The sequence below is a fragment of the Aegilops tauschii genome, chromosome 2 (assembly GCF_002575655.3).
Source record: "Aegilops tauschii subsp. strangulata cultivar AL8/78 chromosome 2, Aet v6.0, whole genome shotgun sequence".
NCBI classification, from domain to species: Eukaryota; Viridiplantae; Streptophyta; class Magnoliopsida; order Poales; family Poaceae; genus Aegilops; species Aegilops tauschii.
In genome coordinates this window covers 642,154,547-642,177,665 of record NC_053036.3, presented here as the reverse complement: position 1 = coordinate 642,177,665, position 23,119 = coordinate 642,154,547, and the positions used below count along the sequence as shown (strand labels likewise).

Sequence of the window (23,119 nt, the reverse complement as noted above, 5' to 3'; positions counted from 1 at the left end):
CTTTATTTTTTCCAAAAATCATTTATAGGTACATAAGTATCTATTTAATCAGAGAAATACCAAAAAAATCCAAGATTCAACCTCTAGCTAGGAACGGCCATTCCCGCCGTTTTGACCGCATTTTGAAACGGGCATAAAAAATTCAAAAAAATCAAAAAATTGGGAAACCTTCGCATTGTGTCATTATATGTGGCCAAGTTCCCAGGAAAAATAACAAACTTGTAATACGACAATTATTTTAAAAAAGTGTTCTCAGAAACGAGCTATCACGTGTGGAGATCAATGGCTTTCAAGACAAATGATCAATCTTATGGCCACATTCATGGCATAGTTTGTTCAAATGATCTCATATTCTGCACAAGGGTGCATATTGGAATGGCAAACAATATTTCATATGGAAGTTTTCATTTTCTTTGGACGAAAAAACTATTTTCCATTTTTTGAGTGTCCAAAAGGGGGTTGTTTTGTGAAGGACCTACCAAATAATTGTTGCAAAATTGTACCAAATCAATTTTCTAAAATACTGTGACATATTTAATGCACAATTGACCAAATGGTTGGGTGTAAAAAGTTTTGATCCTCCTCTCGTGAAAAAGACAAATTTTCGCCGATTCAGTTGGAAGCGGGTTAAATTTGAACTGTAGCTGCCTTATAGTTTGCTCTTTATTTTTTCCAAAAATCATTTATAGGTACATAAGTATCTATTTAATCATAGAAACACCCAAAAAATTCCAAGATTCAACCTCTAGCTAGGAACGGTCATTCCCGCCGTTTTGACCGCATTTTGAAACGGGCATAAAAAATTCAAAAAAAATTAAAAAATTGGGAAACCTTCGCATTGTATCATTATATGTGGCCAAGTTCCTAGGAAAAGTAACAAACTTGTAATACGACAATTATTTTAAAAAAGTGTTCTTAGAAATGAGCTATCACGTGTGGAGATCAATGGCTTTCAAGACAAATGATCAATCTTATGGCCACATTCATGGCATAGTTTGTTCAAATGATCCCATATTGTGCACAAGGGTGCATATTGGAATGGCAAACAATGTTTCATAAGGAAGTTTTCATTTTCTTTGGACGAAAAAACCATTTTTCCATTTTTTGAGTGTCCAAAAGGGGTTTTTTGTGAAGGACCTACCAAATAATTGTTGCAAAATTGTACCAAATCAATTTTCTAAAATACTAGGCCATATTTAATGCACAATTGACCAAATGGTTGGGTGTAAAAAGTTTTGATCCTCCTCTTGTGAAAAAGACAAAGTTCCGCCGATTCAGTTGGAAGCGGGTTAAATTTGAACTGTAGCTGCCTTATAGTTTCCTCTTTTTTTTTCCAAAAATCATTTATAGGTACATAAGTATCTATTTAATCAGAGAAACACCCAAAAAATTCCAAGATTCAACCTCTAGCTAGGAACGGTCATTCCCGCCGTTTTGACCGCATTTTGAAACGGGCATAAAAAATTAAAAAAAATCAAAAAATTGGGAAACCTTCGCATTGTGTCATTATATGTGGCCAAGTTCCCAGGAAAAATAACAAACTTGTAATACGACAATTATTTTTAAAAAGTGTTCTTAGAAACGAGCTATCACGTGTGGAGATCAATGGCTTTCAAGAAAAATGATCAATCTTATGGCCACATTCATGGCATAGTTTGTTCAAATGATCTCATATTGTGCACAAGGGTGCATATTGGAATGGCAAACAATGTTGCATAAGGAAGTTTTCATTTTCTTTGGACGAAAAAACCATTTTCCATTTTTCGAGTGCCCGAAAGGAGGTTTTTTTGTGAAGGACCTCCAAAATAATTGTTGCAAAATTGGACCAAATCATTTTTATAAAATACTAGGCCATATTTAATGCACAATTGATAAAGTGGTTGGGTGTAAAAAGTTTTGATCCACCTCTCGTGAAAAAGACAAATTTCCGCTGATTCAGTTGGAAGCGGGTCAAATTTGAACTGCAGCTGCCTCATAGTTTGCTATTTCTTTTTTCCAAAAATCATTTCTAGTTACATAAGTACCTATGTAATCATAAATATATGGTTTGGTGGCGATACGTCGAGGTAGGGACGGTTGCCGAGGGCTCCAACTCTAGAGCGCGTAAACTCTCATGCCCGCCGCGTGGTCACCGCGTGACCGTGGAGTTGCCATGTGTTCTAGACGGCCTAGGCATGTCTAGTGGGTTGGGAACTCCCCAGGTAGGTGCTAGGAAGAAAATTACAACATAAGATTCTCACGAGAAGACCGATCGATGCTCAAACATGAATTAACAGCCAAGTGTTTGATTAGCGGTACAGAAATGTACATGGCTAATAGGCGTGTGTTTTGGCTAAGGATGATCAGTTACTAAGAAGACCGTCTTCACAAATTTTCAGCTCAAAAGGAGGAGCCTAGGTGGTACTTGCTTTGCAAACTACCACACTGGACATAAATACGAATGTTGAAGCTCGGCTCAAAATAATGAATGGATTGAGCTGGCATTTGGTGGAGGATGGTTATTTGGGCATAGGAAAGCACTGTAGAAAATGGATACTATTTGGACATGCCAAAGTGGTACTTTCTTCACAAACTGTTGTTCTAAACAGAATAGGAAAATGAATATTTTTGAATTATTTTTGAACTAGGCAAGGAAGGTTTTTACATATTTGACGAAGATATGACCCAAAGAATTTATGAGATTTTTTTGGGAATTTTTGGAATGACAGAAATATAGGTTGCTTCACAACCTAGGGCAAAAACTGCCACATGGACATGACACATAGGCAAAACTGATGAGATGGCGCCTAATCATCGCAACCCACCACAATTTACAAGGCTATGACCATCTATATTGGTCGTTAACAACTAGAAATAAGGCAGCGGACTAGCGCTGTTTGCTTTATGACAATTTCGTGTAAGGAAATTATGACCTTTCTGACCAAAATGGTCGCAATGGTTTAGGGTTTGGAGCCCCCCAGACAGCTTTTGACCAAATTTATGACCAATTCTTCGAGGGTCACTGACAGAAGGTCATAAGTTGACATATTTCTTGTAGTGTTAAATATTAATGTCAAATATATTTTACATGAATTAGAACAAGTTGAACTAGTTGAATTAGTATAGCTAGATATTAATTAGGTATATATATGAGATTTGAACTAGTTGAATTAATATAACTAGTTTATTTTTAGTATGAAAATTAATAGAACAAGTTTATTTTTAGTAAGAAAATTTAGGTATATGAGATTTGATGATCTAATCAAAATATTACTATATAGAACTACCTACTTTATTTTAGTAAGAAATTAATAGAACTAGTTTATTTTTAGTAAATGCTTAGTTGAATTAATAGAACTAGTTTATTTAGTTGAATTAATAGAACTAGTAAGTGTTTAATGTTTCACCTATATATGAACATATGTTAGATATTAATGTCAAATGTTAGATGAATTAGATATAAATTATATGTTAGATATATATTTAATTTAGTTATATGAGATTTCATTATCTAATTAACATTTTATTATATAGAACTAGCTACCTTATTTTTAGTAAGAAAATTCATAGAACTAGTTTAGTTGAATTAATTAGTTGAACTAGTTAGTTGAATTAGTTCAATTAATTAGGTATATTCTTCATAAGTTCTTAGTTGAATTAGTTCGATTAATTAGTTGAACTAGTTGAATTAACAGAATTAGTTGAATTAATAGAACTAATAAGTGTTTAATGTTTCACCTATATATGAACATATGTTAGATATTAATGTCAAATGTTAGATGAATTAGATATAAATTATATGTTAGATATATATTTAATTTACTGACGACGAACACGATTTCATTATGTGCGAATACTGCGAAGACCAGTGCGGCCTGTGCGGCAGAAATTTTCTAGTTGATGATAGACGCTTCAGCATCAAGCTGGATGAAAACTTCGAAGTTGATACAGTAAGTCAGAACGACAAGTCTTTTTTCGTAATTAAGCATGACTTATGCTTCATTTGCTTCAACTTTTAATTTTAATTTTTCACTATTCTACTAGCGTATCCCCTGCCATGCAAGAATTTTTGTCTTGGATAAGATAGGTTTCAGTCCTAACGAAACTATGAAGGTAAAAAGAGTTTACTTGAAGACCGAGCATGGTTATACCTTCAACGTCAAATTATACAATGCAGACACATACACCTATTTTGAATGCAAAACTTGGCAAGCACTTTGAGCCTGATATGGTTATCACCTTTGATATTCGTCCGGAAGATGATATTGAAGGTAATAGAGACATCTGGGTCGATGTGCAGACGCCTCCAGTTCTAACATTATGTGAGTTTCTCAACCATATTTATGTCTTCGATATGAGATTATTTGAACCAGTTGAATAATTAATAGATGTCAATTTATATTGGCAGCTTACTTCCAATCAAGCAAACATGTCCGGCGCTTGGTAGACAGGACCGTCCACTATCCCAGGGCCGAACTAAACTGCGAGGAGACAAGTCATTATGTTTCATGGCTTGAGGATCTTGATGCTGTCAAGACAAATTTCTTTCCTGCACTTAGAAATGTTAGTACTCAAAACGTGCGACCAATAGTGTTCGTACTGAACTAGGGTCACATATATTTAGGAAAGATGGTAAGATTTCTACTATTTCTCCTCAGTGCATCTTTTGCATACATTATTTTTTTAAGCTAAACTTCATTGCTAAGTATGTTACTATACGATGTTCTTCAACAGGGACTCCCGATGAATGTTGTGCCTGATTGGATCAAGACTAAAGGTACCATGAATATTGCTAGCTTACGGCTAAGATATCCTACAATGCACTTTAGTGCATTCAGAATTTCTAATAGCGAGGAATGCTTAATAGTAAAAGACTGGAGCAAAATTGTGAACGATCACAGAGAAGTACTAGGGGGCAGCAATCAGAAGCGCAACCCATGATTAGGAGACAGGTTCATCTGCATGCTCCAATATGATGAATCAGCAAAGCTATACATGTTCTATGCTATTTTACCTGAGAGAGAGCAACAGGAGTGATTAATTAGCTAGTTCATGCTCTTAGTACTTGTCCTCTCATGTCCGTGTTCTTCGTCCTGAACTTAATCTCAAAGAGTGATTTGCTTTTGTGGTGTTATGAACGCTTATAATTTCATTACCATGTTGAACTCGATGATATCTTTGCTATGAAAACCGTTGGTGATGATATATATGATGCAAGAGTTTTTATATTAATTAATATGATGATGATGAGTTATTATATCATTTATGAAAGAAATTGCATATTAGTTTCAACTGGATGGATTCTAGCTAAGTGATCAAGTATATGCCATATCCATATTACCTCGATCACTTAAGTAGGTGATCAAGTATATATAATATGGATATGACATATACTTGATGACTTAGCTACGATCCACGCATCCAGTCAAACTAATCACCTAATGATTTAACAACTCATTATAATGTAAAACAATCACTAAATTAAATTGAAAATACAAAATTAAAGTAAAAATAAAAAATAAAACCAAAACACACCCAAACATTTAGTATCGGTTGGTGTTACCAACCGGTACTAATGTCCTACGCGCCCACGAAGCTGGCTCGTGCCACGTGGTTGCCCTTTAGCACCAGTTCGTGCTGAACCGGTACTAAAGGGGGGCCTTTAGTGCCTACAATTTAGTGCCGGTTACCGAACCGGCACTAAAGGGCCTTACGAACCAGTGCTATTGCCCGGTTCTGCACTAGTGATGATTCGGACGGACTTAAGCATCGCTACGGGTGAGAAGGTCTCATCGTAGTCAACTCCTTGAACTTGTCGAAAACCTTTCGCAACAAGTTGAGCTTTGTAGACAGTAACATTACCATCAGCGTCAATCTTCTTCTTGAAGATCCATTTATTCTCTATGGCCTGCCGATCATCGGGCAAGTCAACCAAAGTCCATACTTTGTTCTCATACATGGACCCCATCTCAGATTTCATGGCCTCAAGCCATTTTGCGGAATCTGGACTCATCATCGCTTCCTCATAGTTCGTAGGTTCGTCATGGTCAAGTAACATGACTTCCAGAACAGGATTACCGTACCACTATGGTGCGGATCTTACTCTGTTTGACCTACGAGGTTCGGTAGTAACTTGATCAGAAGTTTCATGATCATCATCATTAGCTTCCTCACTTACTGGTGTAGGAATCACTGGAACTTATTTTAGTGATGAACCACTTTTCAATAAGGGAGAAGGTACAATTACCTTGTCAAGTTCTACTTTACTCCCACTAACTTCTTTGGAGAGAAACTCCTTCTCTAGAAAGGATCCATTCTTAGCAACGAGTATCTTCCCTTCGGATCTGTGATAGAAGGTGTACCCAACAGTCTCCTTTGGGTATCCTATGAAGACACATTTCTCCGATTTGAGTTCGAGCTTATCAGGTTGAAGCTTTTTCACATAAGCATCGCAGCCCCAAACTTTAAGAAACGACAACTTGGGTTTCTTGCCAAACCACAGTTCATAAGGTGTCGTCTCAACGGATTTAGATGGTGCCCTATTTAACGTGAATGCATCTGTCGCGTAACCCCAAAAGATAGCGATGAATCAGTGAGAGACATCATAGATCGCAACATATCTAGTAAAGTACGATTACGACATTCGGACACACCTTTACTGTCGGGGATATACCCCGCGGTATGATGCGGCCGGAGTTATAACCCGGCTGGGACTTGCTAAACCGGCAGGTGGTAAACCGGTTGGTGTTAAGTCAGACGGTAAACCGACAGGTTGTTAAACCGGCTGGCAGTTAAGACAGATAGGTAAAACAGGCAGTTAACCCAGACGGTAAAACGGCTGACAGTTAAGACAGGAGTTAAGTCAGATGATACCTCAGCAGACAATCATAAACCAGCAGACCATCTTAAATCGGCACCATTTATAACCTGGCAGACAGTGATAACTGGGTTGCCAGGAGTTATGAAGCCCGAGACGTAATGAAGCTCAAGATGTTAAGAAGCCCATGAAGAGAAGTCATAATAGTTAAGTCTTAAGTCCGAGTTGGACTCTACATGTAACCCGCCCCTTCAACTTATATAAGGAGGGGCAGGGCTCCCCAAAGAGGGACAAGTAAGAAGAAACAATCTTAAGGGTTAGGGTTAACTGGGAGAACCGGTTTACGGCGACTTCCTCATGATCATAATGAGATCTAGCCACAAACAACATGTAGGGCTATTACCGGATAATGTTTCCCAGGGCCCGAAGCTGTCTAAATCCTCGTCTTGTGTTGCGTCTCTCGATTCCGCTCAACCCCTCTAAAGCTACCATATAGATGCGTTGGCCTCACGACTAAGTCCTCACATTAGGACATCTGTCGTGACAACTCCACGACAGTTGGCGCCCACCGTGGGGCTGGCGCACGGTGGTGCTGAGTTCTTGGAGGGTGCTCCTCAAGGATCAAGAAGCTCGCAATTTGTTGAACGAAGAAGAACCAGTTTGGAAGGATCTATATTGTCTCCTTAGCAAGCAGCCGGAACGAGATACGATATTTGAGGTGAAAGAAATTTAGGGTTATGTTTTTTACAAACCACCAAAAAAATCATGGCAATCTACTGAGACCAAGACAAAGTATTGTTTGAGCTGTTGTGGCTTCGGATGGAGTATGGTGATTAGTCCACGATGCAAATACCAGAGCTGTCGGATCATGAGTCATCCACCCAGTTGCAATATCCGGATGAAGGAAAAATTACCTGAGATCAAAATCAATTTTAAGATGCTCAAGTCCAGACACGACCCGGCATTGCGGCGAGACAAGAGGAGATTTAATTGTTGCTACTATTCATCTAAGGGAATCCCACAGCCGGCCATAACCCGGACTCAACTATCGAGACGCCTCAATTATCGCTGCTACCTTCACTGACACGGCCTTCATGTAAACCGCTGTCTACTACGTCTCACTCAAGATAATACCCGACTTCTGGTCCAAATCGTTGTTGCGCCTCGCCTCTCACCTGAGTCGCCTCGGGTCAACATTGACCTGTCAGGCCCCCGATTCCAAGTCACATCGATCTAGCCGGTAACACCTCATATCACATTGCGGCCTCACACACGGTATCCCCACGGGTGTCGCCTTACCAAGGCCCGGGACCGTTTGCGCCTTTTGGCTCACGTATATGATAGTGTCGCTAGCATCGATATGATAGAGAACCCGGGCCGACATGGCTAGTCGTGAACCCAAAGCGGCACTAACCTATGGGAACAAGCATACATGAATCACATCGAGCATGTTGGTCAGCAGCGTGTGAATCCGGGCTATAGCACTGGGCTAACAGGACTCCGGGAACCCGGGCTGTAGCAGGCTAGGCAGGACTCCGGATGTCACCGCGTGACATTTCCCCGAAGGGGCAGACACAGGAACAAAGTGAAACACATGCCGGCCAGTCAAGTGTCCTGAGCAGTAGTGCTCGGCTAACAGGACTCCGGTGAACCGGGCTGTAGCGGACTACTATGGCTCATGGAAGCACTAGACTACATTTCCCCATAAGAGAGGTTGCCAAGGATAAACCACTAGATTGTCGGATCCCACACATACCAAGCATTTCAATCATACACACAATATGCTCGATATGTGTAAATACAACATGGCATCACAACATAACTCTACAACTCAAGTATTTATTCATTAGGCTCCGAGGAGCGAGATATTACAAACATGGGTCTCATGACCCAACAATCATAGCATACAAATCAAGCACTACAGGAATCAGCTATTTTGCCGTCTGCCACGGCGGACGGCAAAGGCCTGAACGGCGGACGGCAAAGGCCTTTGCCGTCAGCCGCGGACGGCAAAAGGCTCCGGCAAAGTAGGCTTCGGTAAATAGCTACTTTGCCGTCTGCTACTGACGGCAAAGTCTTTGCCGTCTGCGGCGGACGGCAAAGAAAGCAGACGGCAATAATTGCGCTGTCAGTCCGTTAAGTGGCTAACGGCAGGCCTTTGCCGTCCGCTGCTGACGGCAAAATTTGTAGTGTCTTTGCCGTCCGCCGCTGACGGCAAAATTTGTAGTGTCTTTGCCGTCCGCCGCTGACGGCAAAGTCTTTGCCGTCTGCCACTGTAGGCAAACTGGCCAAATGGGTCAGCTCCCAGGAAGCACAGCTGGATGCCACGTGTCTTCTTTGCCGTCCGCGGCAGACGGCAAAGAGCCCGTTGCCGTCGGTGGCAGACGGCAAAGAGCCTGCATATTGGCTATTTTATCTGTTTTTTATTAAATCCAACAATTTTCATCACAAATATAGATGACATATATAGATATATTTCAAAAGGCCATTACAGAGCAAACATATAAGATATCCAACACATAACTTCATCATCCAACCATATATATTACATGCATAGTTCCATCATACATAACAAGTTCAACATAGAGGCATCCAACCATATATATTACAATAGTTTCATCCAACGATACATGCATAGTTCAACGATACAAAAGAAACAGAGAAAGGGATAAGGAGCACTCCATCTATGCAAGCTTTCGTCAAGTGAATGAAATCTGCAAAATGAAAAATAAGAAAGTTAGAACAAGAAGAGTAGAACAAGAAGAAGAGTAGAACAAGAAGAAGACTAGAACAAGAAGAGTAGAACAAGAAGAAGACTAGAACAAGAAGAGTATGTCATTTATGAGCTAACTTACGTGAAATGGATCATATATGAGCTAACTAAGTTGAAATGGGTCGTTTATGAGCTAGCTAAGGTGAAATGGATCATTTATGAGCTAACTTAGTTGAAATGGGTCGTTTATGAGCTAACTAAGGTCAAATGGATCGTTTTTAGGTAACTAAGGTGAAATGGATCATTTTTTAGCTAACTTAGGTGAAATGGATCATTTATGAGCTAACTTAGTTGAAATGGATCGTTTTTGAGCTAACTTAGGTGAAATGGATCATTTATGAGCTAATTTAGTTGAAATGGATCTTTTTGAGCTAACTTAGGTGAAATGGATCATTTAAGAGCTAATTTAGGTGAAATGGATCGTTTTTTAGGTAACCTAGGTGAAATGGATAGTTTATGAGCTAAATTAGTTGAAATGGATCGTTTATGAGATAACCTAGGTAAGATGGGTCATTTTGGAGTTAACCTAGGTGAAATGGGTCATTTTAAAGCTAACGTAGGTAAAATGGATCATTTAGGAGCTAATCTAGGTAAAATGGGTCATTTTTGAGCTAACTTGGATGAACTGGATCATTTATAAGCTAACCTAGGTAAAATGGGTCATTTTAGAGCTAACTTAGGTAAAATGGATCGTCTATGAGCTAACTAAGCTAATTATGCAATTTTTGACATAAGTAAGCTAAGTACAGATCGTTTTAGAGCTAACTTAGGTAAAATGGATGGTTTTGGAGGTCAGTAAGCTTATTAAGTCATTTTGGAGGAGAAGAAGCTAAGTCTAGGTCATTATGGTAAGCATTGGAGGAAATAAAGCTAAGTCTAGGTCTTTATGCATGTGTTAAGCAAAACACTAGATAAACTTACCAAGATCCAGGAGGTGTAGGAGCGGGGTGGCTCGTGTCGGTAGCTGGAGAAGGATCGTGCGATGCTTGTCTGGAGTTACGCTGCACCAAAGATCATTTCCAATGTCTTGTTAGCATGATGACACTCAAATGTTAAGACTAGCAAGTAATGTCCATTCAAATAAAACTCACCGTGGTCCCAGGAGCAATCACTGGCATCGGCGGAGCGGTCTGACCTGTCTTCTCACACACAGACTGCACATTTGGTTTCGACGACTCAGTCATACTAGTTAGTAATGAGACAAACACTACATGAATGTTTTGGCTAATCTGCAGAAGAAACTTACCACAAGGAGCTCGTACATGGCCCTTGCCTGCATGTCATTCTGTGCCCTCTCCTCCTCCATCATCTTTGTCGTCCTCTCCTCCAACTCCCGCTGCCTCTCCGCCGCCTCCGCCAGAAGTTTCTCCGTTCTATCTCTCTCACTCTGTATATCAGCCTGCAACACCACTCACATGACCATTTGTAATCATTGATGGAAGCGCACACAATGTAATGGAGAAAGATAACTGAGTACGTATCACTAACCTTGATGGCGAGTTACACTGGCCGTTCACGAGGCCTTATCTCAGGAGCGAAGCTCGACTGGCGCGCCTTGATCTCCGGGAGAGTGCTAGGACAACGGATAAGTCCATCTCCAATGGCTATGGAGCCATGGGACCTCCCGCCACCAGATATCATCAACAGCTCTGGATCAATGGGACCCTGGCTCGGGTTAAAGTCCTCCCCTTTCCTCGCCTTCCCCTCATCTCTATATCTCACGAGCTTGTTGTGGGAGGAGATGTTGGTGAAGTTGTTTGCATCATCGAGGTCAGACTGAGAGAAAGCCTTGACTTTCTTGAAAGAGGCAGTGTGGGCCATGGCATACAGGTCGTACACCTCTGGCACCTTATCCGCCTTATTGTAGCGTGCCTGAAAGAGAGAAACAATGAAAATTAGTAATTAAAGGGCTCAAGCTAGCATGATGAATGAATTGCATGAATCATGAAGCAAACCACATACCCAGTTGCGCCCGAACTGATATAAGTTGGAGCTGCCTTGATGGTGTGGCACACCTTCCATTTGGGCATGTTTTTCCTTGGCCTCCTTGTGGAGGGCTAGCCATCGTTGTGAGCACCACTCATCGACCAACACCTCCCAACAATCCATCCGATCCGCACACCATCTCGGAGGCGCCTAAGTTAGCAAATAGAAACTTGAGAGCTACGGCTAAGAATTACTAAATGAAGGAACTTAAGTAGAGAAGGCCTTAAGAATTACCTTCATGTACTGCTCCTTACTCAGGAACTTATCGCGGCACGCCGGCTTGGTCTTCTTGATACCACGCAAGGCGTAGTAGTCTCGAACAGCCTGCACCCGAGCCTCGTGCCGTAAGTTCTGGAGTAGGCGCTTGCAGACGTTCTCGATAACATGTGCCGCGTCCTCCTCGTATCCCTCCTCACACCTGTAGAATGTCTGCAATCAAATGAGACAATATTGATTAGTACAATTAATAACTAGCTAGTTGAAGATTTTTAAATGTGTAAAGGAGAAATTACCTAGAACTTTCTGATCACCATGTCTGCCCTCGTGTCGCACACGACACCGTCGATAATCTCATTTGGCGGGGCCGGGGCAGCCACGTAGTGCTCCCAGCTCAATCCAAGCTCTGGAAGCCGACCCTCACCAGGAAACGTGACAAACCCCGGGAAGTTTTGCCGGCAAAGAACTCCAAGGACGGAGTTGGGCCGGCGGACACTATGATGGTGGTCTCAACCCCTGCAGCATGACAAGGCCAACGCATTAGTTATTTGAAAAAACATGAATGCACAAGGTACAAAGATATTAAATGCACTTACGTACCTCTCCCCATCAGGGAAAATCAACCACCTCTGCTCGCGGGTCACCGGCACGGACGGGAGCCGTGTAGCACCACGCTGGTAGACGGTGCCCCCCTCCTCCTCAAGATCAGTCGGCTCCCCGCCATCATCAGCATGGCCACTCGGCTCCTCGGGCTGATCCAGCCAGGTACCCCATCCGGACGTGTGCTCCTCCGGGGTCACGTGGGCTGAACTCTCGTGGGCCGAAGGCCAGTCGACCCGAGGCTCGTGGGCCCAAGACCCGTGGACCGGAGGCTCGTGGACCGGAGTCCGTGTAGCCTCCTCCTCGGACGAGTCCACCCTAGCAGTCACGTGCTCGGGTGAAACGGCTGGGGGTGGCGGCGAGGAAGGCACCGTAGCAGTCACCCTACCTCCTCTCCCACGACCACGTGCCCCACCTCCTCTCTTCCTACCTCGTCCCCTGCTGGGCACCGCGGTCGACGAAGAAGGGCCCGGCGGTGTGGCCATACTGTCCAGCAACGCTCGGCGGAGAGGTGCGTCTGGAATGGAAGACCTCAGACCACGCTCCCGACCAGCGCCCACCATCTTTCAACACATGCCATGACAAACAGTAAACGAAATTAGTACAACATAAAAAAAGACCGACATGAATAATAATATGTGTATCACTTAAGTGTATCATCATCAAGTACAACATAAAAAAATGTAATACCTGACACTACTAATAATATCGATCAGTATCATCAATAAATGCATAATCATCATCATCACTATAATCAATGACGGGCTCATAGGGTTCATTGGCATCAACATGTGCAAGGCCACCTTGACGTAATCGGTCAAGCATTGACAGGTCATCATGCTTTGGTTGATTTCAACTAGCCCTACATGTTCATGAGTCCTTCTAGTCTCCTTCGGCTGAAACCAATAACATTTGAAGACTACGACATTCGGTGGGTTTTCACCATAGAACAGAAGTTCATAAATTGCTTCAACTCTCCCATAATACTCGGTACCTCCTTCGCCGATAGCAGATACACAACAATTTGTTGACTTTCAGTCGGCCATAGATAGCTCTTTGCCATAGGTACGAAAGCGATACCCGTTGATGTCGTACTTGTCAAATGAACGGACCTTATAGTCAAAACCATTAGCGACTTGTCTCAATTCGGCGTCCATAGACTCTGAATTAGCCTACAGGTTTAATATGAAAGGATTGTTGCATTATGCACAAATTAGCGAATGAAATGAAATTGTCTAATAGAAATTACCGTTTGTTTGAACCAAGAGATGAAACCGGGATAGCCACCTCCTTGCTTTGCGAGAAGCTCATACTCTTCGACGGAATCCTTTTGGATCTCCGCTCCATACGAGAATATGGTGACGTATCGACTGTATGACATATCCAGGAATAAGAGTAGTTCAAAGGAAATAGAAGTTGCGAAACAATGTACTGAGAACTTACTCGATGTACGGCCGCACTTCTATCAGGTTGTTGAAGATATACAACGAAATGGTCCGCCATTCTTCGTTATCCAAAGATACTGGATGTGAAACACTAGCTGGTGCGAGATTCCCTTTGAATAGGCTGAGGTTGGATCCACCCTTTTTAGGCTCGTCAGCATTGTACCGAGGCTTCAGATTATGCAAATGACAATTTTTGTCTTCGTAGTGCGCTGTTACGAAGTTTGCCGCCTCCTCTGTAATGAATGCCTCAGCCATCGATGCTTCAATTCTACGTTTATTTTTACATTTTTCTCGAAGCGTCTTCTGCATCCTCTCAGTTGGGTAGCACCAACGATTTTGCACAGGCCCCCCAATCTTGCCTCGGTCGGGAGATGCAAAATCAAATGCTGCATTGGATTAAAGAAGCCCGGTGGAAAGATCTTCTCTAACTTGCAGATCAACTCTGGCGCCAACTCTTCCAGTTCTTCTAGCACGCAAGGCGATAGTTCTTTCGCACAAAGAACACGGAAGAAATAGCTGAGTTCTGCCAGTACTAGCCATTCATCCTCAGGGATGAAGCCACGCAACATCACCGGCATTACCCGCTCAATCCATATGTGCCAATCATGACTCTTGAGACCAAATATCTTCAGTTTATCAAGATTTGCTCCCCTCTTTAGATTCGCTGCATACCCATCGGGGAACATCAACTGCTATTGCACCCACAAGAGAATTTCCCTCATAGCTGGCCTTCCAAGATTGAACCATGCCTTTGGCTTCGTCCAGTTCTGCTTTCCTTTCGGTTCTTTCATGTTTTGTAACGGCCTATCACATAGCGCCTCCAGATCGACTCTAGCCTTAGTATTATCCTTTGACTTCCCATCTATGCCGAACAATGTACCAAAAAGTGCCTCGGCGATATTCTTCTCAGTGTGCATCACGTCGATGTTGTGTGGGCAAAGGAGGTCTTTGAAGTAAGGCAGATCCCATAAGCATGTTTTGTGAGTCCACGCGTGCTTAGTATTATACCCCTTGAAGTACCCTGGACGTTGTGGATCTGGCTCGAGAGCGTTTAACTGATCCAGGGTCTGTTGGCCTGTCAATGCAGGTGGTGCAGAGTTTTTGATAACTCTACCCCTGATGAAGTTCTTCTTGTCTTTCCTGAACTTATGGCAAGGATCCAGGAACTGTCTATGCATGTCGAAGCAAGAAAACTTGCGACCGGCCTGAAGCCAACGAAACTCAAGAGCTCCCTTGCATGTGGGGCACGGGAACCTTCCATGCACACACCAACCAACGAATAGCGCATACGCCGGCAAGTCATGCGTCGAGTACATGTACCAGACACGCATTATGAAGTTCCGTTTGCTAAAGGCGTCGTATGTCCTGAACCCATTATCCCAGGCTTCTTGCAATTCGTCCTTAAGCGGCTGCATGTACACATTGATATTTTTGCCCGGATAGTTGGGTCCTGGAATTATCAACGTCAGGAAAATGTTCTTTCTTTGCATAATCTGTCCGGGGGGGGGGGGGGGGAGATTGAGTGGAAAGACAAATACGGGCCAACAACTGTATTGGGCTGCCGTCATACCAAACACACTGAACCCATCCGTGCTGATGCCGACTCGAGGATGCCTCGGATCTGCCGCTTTGTCAGCATGTAATTCATCAAACTTTTTCCACGCAACACCATCCGATGTGTGTACCATCATCAGATTCCCATCTGCATCTAGTTCGGTTCTTTTGCCTGTTTTGTGCCATGTCATCTGTCTGGCCGTCTCTTCGACCATGAAAAGACGTTGAAGTCTTGGTACGATTGGCATATACCGAAGAACACTAACGGGGATTTTGGTCTGTGTCTTCTCACCCATACCGTTGTCTACCACAATATACCTGGAAGACTTGCAAATGGGACAATAGTTCAAGTCCGCATAGTCAAGCCTAAATAAGGCACATCCTTTCTCACAGGCATGTATCTTCTCATAGGGCATCTTCAGTGCACGGAGGATTTTGTCCGACTGGTACAGGTTTGCAGGCATTACATGGCCTTTGGGTAGAAAGCGTCCAAATACTGTCATAATTGCGTCATAGCATTCTCTGCCCAAGTTGAACTGAGCCTTCAGAGCCATTACTTGTGAGATGGCATCCAACTGACAAATCTCAGTGTGCTCGTGGAGCGGACGTTTCGAAGACTCCAACATTTCATTGAAGGCCTTTGCAGATTCCTCCATCTCCTCGTCCGAATCCCGAGCATCATCATAGCCTTGCACCATGTTTTCCATCCCGGTACCATGCTCGTCGGTGCGACGACGATCCACCTCAGCTCGGTCACGTTGGGCAGACTCACCATGAAATGTCCACACCGTATAATCGGGCGTAAAACCACTCTTCTGCAAGTGTTTGCCCATTTCAGCCTCTGTCTTCTTTTCCCAATTGCCGCACCGGAAACAGGGGCACCAGGTTTTCTTTTGGCCATTTGCAAATGCGGCTTGCACAAACCCCTTAGTTTTTGTGAACCATTCAGCGCTCCATTTGTTCTGACCAGTGTGACCGGTATACATCCAAGCACGGTCACTCATCTTGACTTTCAGAGCTACTGGACACACAACAATTATATATGTAATTCACCATGTATATATTCATCAGTTGATCTACTTTGTCAATTTTATTACGTCCATGCAACCTACACTCTAATAGGTAATGATAGGTCCTAATCCCACCCGTGTATGTGTAGATTGGGTTCATTTTCCCATGCTATGCTCCGGATCCGATGCAAAATTTCGGCAGCACCTCCCCGCTGTTCTCCCGATACACGTCTCTGCAATAAACAGAGAGGATGTGTACCCGGAGAACAACAGGGGAGGCACTGACGAAATTTGTGCGTCGGATCCGGAGCAAAGCATATGGGAAAACGAACCCAATCTACACATACTCGGGCTGTCCATGGATAGCGTTGGACAATTCGAAAGAATCAAGGTTATAAATATGCAAATGCATGCATATTTATAACTATGCCGCTTTCGAACGGGAGACACATATTGGTTACGCATACTGATGATTCAAGACACATATATAGCTAGCTATCAAGTTTCATCTGAATAGATCAAATAATTAATGGGGGAGGAGGACTTGTCATTTGTGCTCACCCACGAACGAAGGGGCAGAGCTCGTCAAACGCACGGCGAGGTCGTCGAACACCAAACCTCGCAGCGATGAAACAACTGCACATTTAAAACTACACGATCAACACAATTATATATGATGTTTTTCATAACAAAATCGAAAAATATATGACCTAACTAATAATTCACAAATATATGACCCCGTCGGCCTCTGGAAGGCCAAAGAACACCTTTTCGGGAGGTGTCGGGGGTCGGGGTGTCCTGTCGGTGTCGGGGTGCCGTGTCGGGGTCGGGGTCGGGGTCTCGGGGTCGGGGTGTCGGGTCGGGGTGCCGTGTCGGTGTCGGGGTCGGGGTGTCGGGTCAAGCTCGGGGTCGGGGTGTCGGGGTCAGGGTCGGGGTCGGGGTCTCGGGGTCGGGGTGTCGGGTCGGGGTCGGGGTGCCGTGTCAGTGTCGGGGTCAGGCCCGTGGTCGGGGTCTCGGGGTCGGGGTGTCGGGTTGGGTGCCAGGTCGGGGTCTCGGGGTCGGGGTGTCGGGTCAGGCTCGGGGTCGGGGTCTCGGGGTCGGGGTGTCTGGTCGGGGTGCCGGGTCGGGGTCGGGGTGCCGTGTCGGTGTCGGGGTAAGGGTGGGTATGGTGTCAGGGTGTCGGTGTCGGGGTGTCGTGTCGGGGTCAGGGTCTCGGGGTCGGGGTGTCGGGTTGGGGTGCCGGGTCGGGGTCGGGGTGCCGTGTCGGTGTCGGGGTCGGGGTGTCGGGTCAGGCTCGGGGTCGGGGTGTCGGGGTCGGGGTCGGGGTGTCGGGGTTGGGGTCGGGGTGTCGAGGTCGGGGTCTAGGGGTCGGGGTGTCGTGTCGGGGTGCCGGGTCGGGGTCGGGGTGCCGTGTCGGGTCGGGGTGCCGTGTCGGGTCGGTGTGCCGTGTCGGGTCGGGGTTTTTTTCCTCTTTTTTCCTTTTCTTCTTCTTCCTATTCTTCCTATTCTTCCTTTTTTCCTTTTTTCCTTCTTCTTCTTCTTCTTCTTCCTCCTTTCCTTTTTCCTCTTCTTCTTCTCCTCCTCTCCTCTTTTTTCTTCTTCTTCTTCCTCTTCTTCTTTTTTCTTCTCCTCCTCCTCTTCTTCTTCCTTTCCTTTTTCCTCTTCTTCTTCTCCTCCTCTCCTCTTTTTCTCTTCTTCTTCCTTCCTCAAACTAAACTAAACCTAAAACTAAACCTAAAACTAAAACTAAATCTAAACTAAACATAAACCTAAAACTAATAAAACAGAAAAAAGGAGAAAACTAAATCTAAACCTAAAACTAAACTAAAACTAAACCTAAAACTAAAACTAAATCTAAACTAAAACTAAAAAGGAAAAAAACAGAAAAAAACAGGAAAAAGGAGGAGGGCTCACCTAGGGCAGGGCCGGTGGAGGAGGGGGGCGGGGCGGTGGAGGAGATGGCCGGGGCACGGCCTGGGGCGGCGGGGGGCCGGGCCTGGGGCGGTGGGGCGCGGGGTGGCGGGGCGCCGGGGCGGCGGGAGGCCGGGGCGCCGGGGCGGCGGGGGCGAGAGGTAGCGGCGGGCGGCGGCGGCGGCGGTGGGGTATAGAGAACAGAGAGGGGCGGGGGGGGGGGGGGCGAGGAGAGGACAGAGAGGGGCGGGGGGTACGGGCCTTTAGATAAACCAGCTCTTTGCCGTCCGCCTTTCTTTGCCGTCCGCTGGCGGACGGCAAAGAGGTGGGCCGTTAAGTTTTTTCCAAACGGGCGGGGGGTGGGGGCCACCTCTCTCTTTGCCGTCTGCAAGCTGACGGCAAAGATTCTTTGCCGTCTGCCAGCAGACGACAAAGAACTGGCGGACGGCAAAGAGCTTCTTTGCCGTCTGCTAGTTCTTTGCCGTTTGCTTTTTGGTAGCTGATGGCAAAGAGCTGCTTTGCCGTCAGCTAGCAGACGGCAAAGAGCTGGCAGATGGCAAATTAGCTGATTCCAGTAGTGAAGGCACAAGCGGATGCTTAACATGTCTGAGTACAGACATCTACAAATGAAAAAGGCTAAGAAGCCTGACTATCTACCAGATCCTGCCGAGGGCACAAGATCATAGCTGAGGTATCAAGCTAAACGTCGAAGTCCACGCAGAACTACTAGCGAGACTGAAGTCTCTCTGCAAAACATAAATTAAGCAAACGTGAGTACAAAGGTACTCAGCAAGACTTACACCAGAACTAGCTACATATGCATCGGTATCAACAAGGGGGGTGGTGGAGTTTGACTGCAGCAAGCCAGCTTTGACTCAGTGGCTAACCTGAACTACGACTACAAGCAACTCTTTTGAGGTGGCGCACACGAGTCCACATATTCACCATTCAATACACCACTATGGATCCGCTCCTGTCTCCCTACGAGAAGGCCATCCATAGCACTCACACTTATCTTGCGAGTTTTAGAGTATCCACTTTCACTTGTCTATGAACTGTTATAGGCAACCCAGAAGTCCATTACCGCGGACACGGCTATTCGAATAGATGATGTTAACCCTGCAGGGGTGTACTTCTTCACACACGCTCTCACCACTTACCGCCGTTTACACGACATGTACTCGACAACCTTCAAGCGGAAGCCCAACGAGGGTGTCGGCCACGGCCTACCTAAACACTCAAGTCTCTAGTCCAGGTTTATCGCCTATCCAGGTTCCATCCGCAGGGAGTCCGACCGAGGTTTCCACATACGACCCCGGACGATGTGTACAGGGTTCCGAGACACCAAACGGGCGCCCGGCATGCCCGGCCGCGGTGTATCTACCGCATCATAGCCCACCCCTAGGGTCAGCGCTACGCACGGCCGCCAACACATATCCTATAAACACCATAAACTAGTTGCAACTCCTGGACAGAGGACAAGGGTGATCAAGAAGCTGAGAGGGTCCATTGGTTTGGGCCCAATGCGTGGTAGTAACTGTTTCATGGATCACAATCACAGAACTCAGTTCCTAAGAATGGTTTCAATGAGACAACCCACCATGTACTCCTACATGGCCTCTCACCACTACCTTTACCAAATCGTGTTCACATACTTAGCTCACACACAGTAGGGCATGTTCATCACTATTCCAATTCATCCCCGATGAATCATACCTGACTCAACTCTAAGCAATAGCAGGCATGAAAAACAAGCATGGATGAGTAGACACATCAGGGCTCAAACAACTCCTACTCATGCTAGTGGGTTTCATCTATTTACTGTGGCAATGACAGGTCATGCAGAGGAAAGGGGTTCAACTACCGCAACATGTAACAGTTGAATCGTTGTTGTCCTGATGCAGTATAAGAGAGCAGGAGCGAGAGAGTGGGATTGTCTCAGAATGAACAAGGGGGTTTTGCTTGCTTGGCACTTCTAAAGATAGTATAGCTCTTCATCGGTGTCATCGAACTCATCGTCAAAACCACGTCTATCGGGAGGGGACAACTTCCGGCAATAAAGAAGGAAACACAATCAATGCAATGCAACAATATGATGCATGCTCATGACATGGCAATATTCTATTGATTGAACTAATGCAACTAGCAACCATATTAAGTGAAGTTGGTTTGAACCCTAGGTTCAAATTCAAACCCCATATGTGCTTTCTTAAATGCCATTTAATTGAATTGTCTTAAACAGAGGATATAAGTTGCTCTAACATGCATGAAAATGCCATAAATAGATTCCTTGAATTTTTCTGATAATTTTTCATATATAAATTATTTCATTCTGAGCTACGGTTGATTTTCTATGAATTTTTAAAGTTTTAAACATTTTCTAGAATTTCCTGAATTAAATTAAATCCAGAAAATGTATTACTCGTCAGCATCAGGTCATGCTGACGTCAGCAGGTCAACAGGGGATGGTCCGGGTCAAACCTGACCAGTGGGTCCCGCGTGTCAGTGTCATTAGACTAACTAATTTTTGTTAGTCCTAATTCTAGGGTAATTAGCAGGGCGGGCCCGTATGTCAGTGGCTCATCTAATTAGCTAAGTTAATTAACACTAACTAAACCTAACACTAATTAAATAGGCGCCTGGGCCCACACGTCAGGGGAGGTCAAACTCCTGGTCAACCGTGGCTAAACCACCGGTGTTTAGCCGTCGGCAATGACCAGACGCGGCGGAGGGCCGCGGGAACGGGCTTTGGGGCCCTGTTCACAGCGTGGTTGGGCTCGTTCGAGAGCCCAGACCAGCGCGCGTCGGATGGTGGTGCCAGCCGGGCCTGGGGCGGCCGGAGGCGACGGCAGGGAGCTCGGCCGCGGTGGCCGGAGCTCGGGCGTGCTCAGGTTCGGCGCTGGGATGCACAATAGGGGCATGGAAAGGGGCTACGGCCTCCTAGGAGTGTGGCAAACGCGGTGACGCGCTCGGTTTCGAGCCCGCGTGGCTGTGGCCACGACGACGGCGTCGCCGGCGGAGCAGAGTGCTCGGGCTCGGTGGAGATGGCGGCTAGGGGGCGCAACCGAGGCATAGAGGAGGGGGTTAGGGGCAGGGGCTCACGGTGGATGTAGTGGAGCGGACGGTGAGCTCGGAGGAGGTCGGAGCAGAACGAGGCGGCGAGAGGGATCTCCGGTGACGAGAGGTCGAGGACGAGGTCGGTGAGGGCAGAGGAGCGCGTCCGACGACGTGTGGCGACGCGAGGAGGTCGAAGACGTCGAGGCGGAGCTCAAAGGCACGGCGAGGGGTCGGGGGGAAAGGCGGTGCCGTCAACTACGGCGACGACGGCTTACGGGCGCGTCGGCCATAGCGGGAGAGGACGAGGGAGAGAGAGAAGGGGGGGGGGGGGGAAGAGTGGTGTCCAGGGGGGTCGAGGCAGCGCTAGGGAGAAGACGCGAGGCGTCGCAGTGGCCAGGCGACGCAGGCAGGCAGCCTGGTGGCGTGGCGCCCGCGCGCGCGCTGTGTGCTGTCCCTCCTCTGCCTATTGGCAGAGGTGGGTGATGACTGGCATAGGCCAGGTGGGCCAGCCCAGCCGGGTAAGTGGCCCTGGGGTCCTTCCTCTCTCTCTCTCTCTCTCTTTTCTGTTTTTTTATTTATTTCCTCTATTTTGATTTAGTTTTAAAACTAAACCATTTTTGTTGCTTCCAAAAATTATTGTATGGACTAGAGATATCACTCCAGAGTCCCACAATAATTTCCAAAATTATTGGACATGTATTTCTTTTATAACAGAAATAAAGCCAATTCAAATACATTATGGTTTAATTCAAAATGCCCAAATTAATTACCCTTAATGCCCTAAAATATTGGTTTGGATTTTTACCTCTTGCCAATATTTCCAGGGATTAAAGTGAACATTTCCTTGGGCTCATTTGAAGAAATTTTTAGCTTGCTCATTTTTAAAAGATTTATGAGGCTTTGGGAATTCCCTCAATTCAATTTTCCTTTGAATTTAAACATGATGCAACAACGAAGATAGTCCAATGCCAAGGTAAAGCTAGGGATGTGACATGACCCGCCCGAATTCAACCACCGTAGTTCACAACTGCTGCTCGTGAGCCGTCGTTACCAACGGGCTATCGCCTGTCTCGGAATCGACCGGATTCTACCTCTGGGCTGCCTTGGGTCACCTCCGTGAGTTGCCTCCAGTCAAAACCGGCTCGCCGTTGCCTTTACCTCGGAGCGACCCCTCTACCTGTTTCAAATCGCCACCATCCGAGCCTCTGTTGTATTGTTGAAAACCGATTGTGACCCGGACTCCGCTTCTGCCTTAACCCGCCGGCTTACACTGAGCCGCAGGTCTCCTCGAGCCACTTCGTTCTGCTATGGATGAGTCGCCCGGTTCGCCTTTGCCGTGGACCCGTCCGTGCGTGCTGGCTGGACTCTGACGCCGGCTCACCCGCGGCCCCTGGCTCGTCTCCGCCTCTGCCGTTCATGCCACCGCGTTCCAAGCCGCCTGGAGCTATTCGGCCTTAACTCGCCGCTCCTGCGCCATAAACCGCTACTCCCGTGCCATAAGCGGCTGCCCCGGGTCACGGCATCCGCCTTGACCGCGGCCTCACGAGCGTACTGCCCTTGATCCGTCGCCACAGACTCCGCAGCAACTGCCCGGCTTGAGTTGCGAACTCTGCAACCCCGTGGGTGAACCACCGACGCTAATCCGCCTCGACCCACGGTCTCCACCTTGTGCCGTGATGACCCACAAGTATAGGGGATCTATCGTAGTCCTTTCGATAAGTAAGAGTGTTGAACCCAACGAGGAGCAGAAGGAAATGATAAGCGGTTTTCA

The 23,119-nt window shown here is 45.8% G+C and overlaps 1 protein-coding gene across 1 annotated transcript in view; it reads right to left on the bottom strand.

The window, feature by feature from the left end:
* Positions 1 to 23,119, bottom strand: part of LOC109744609 (uncharacterized) — a 41,367-nt gene that overhangs the window by 4,595 nt on the left and 13,653 nt on the right. The gene's annotated exons all lie outside the window — the stretch shown is intronic.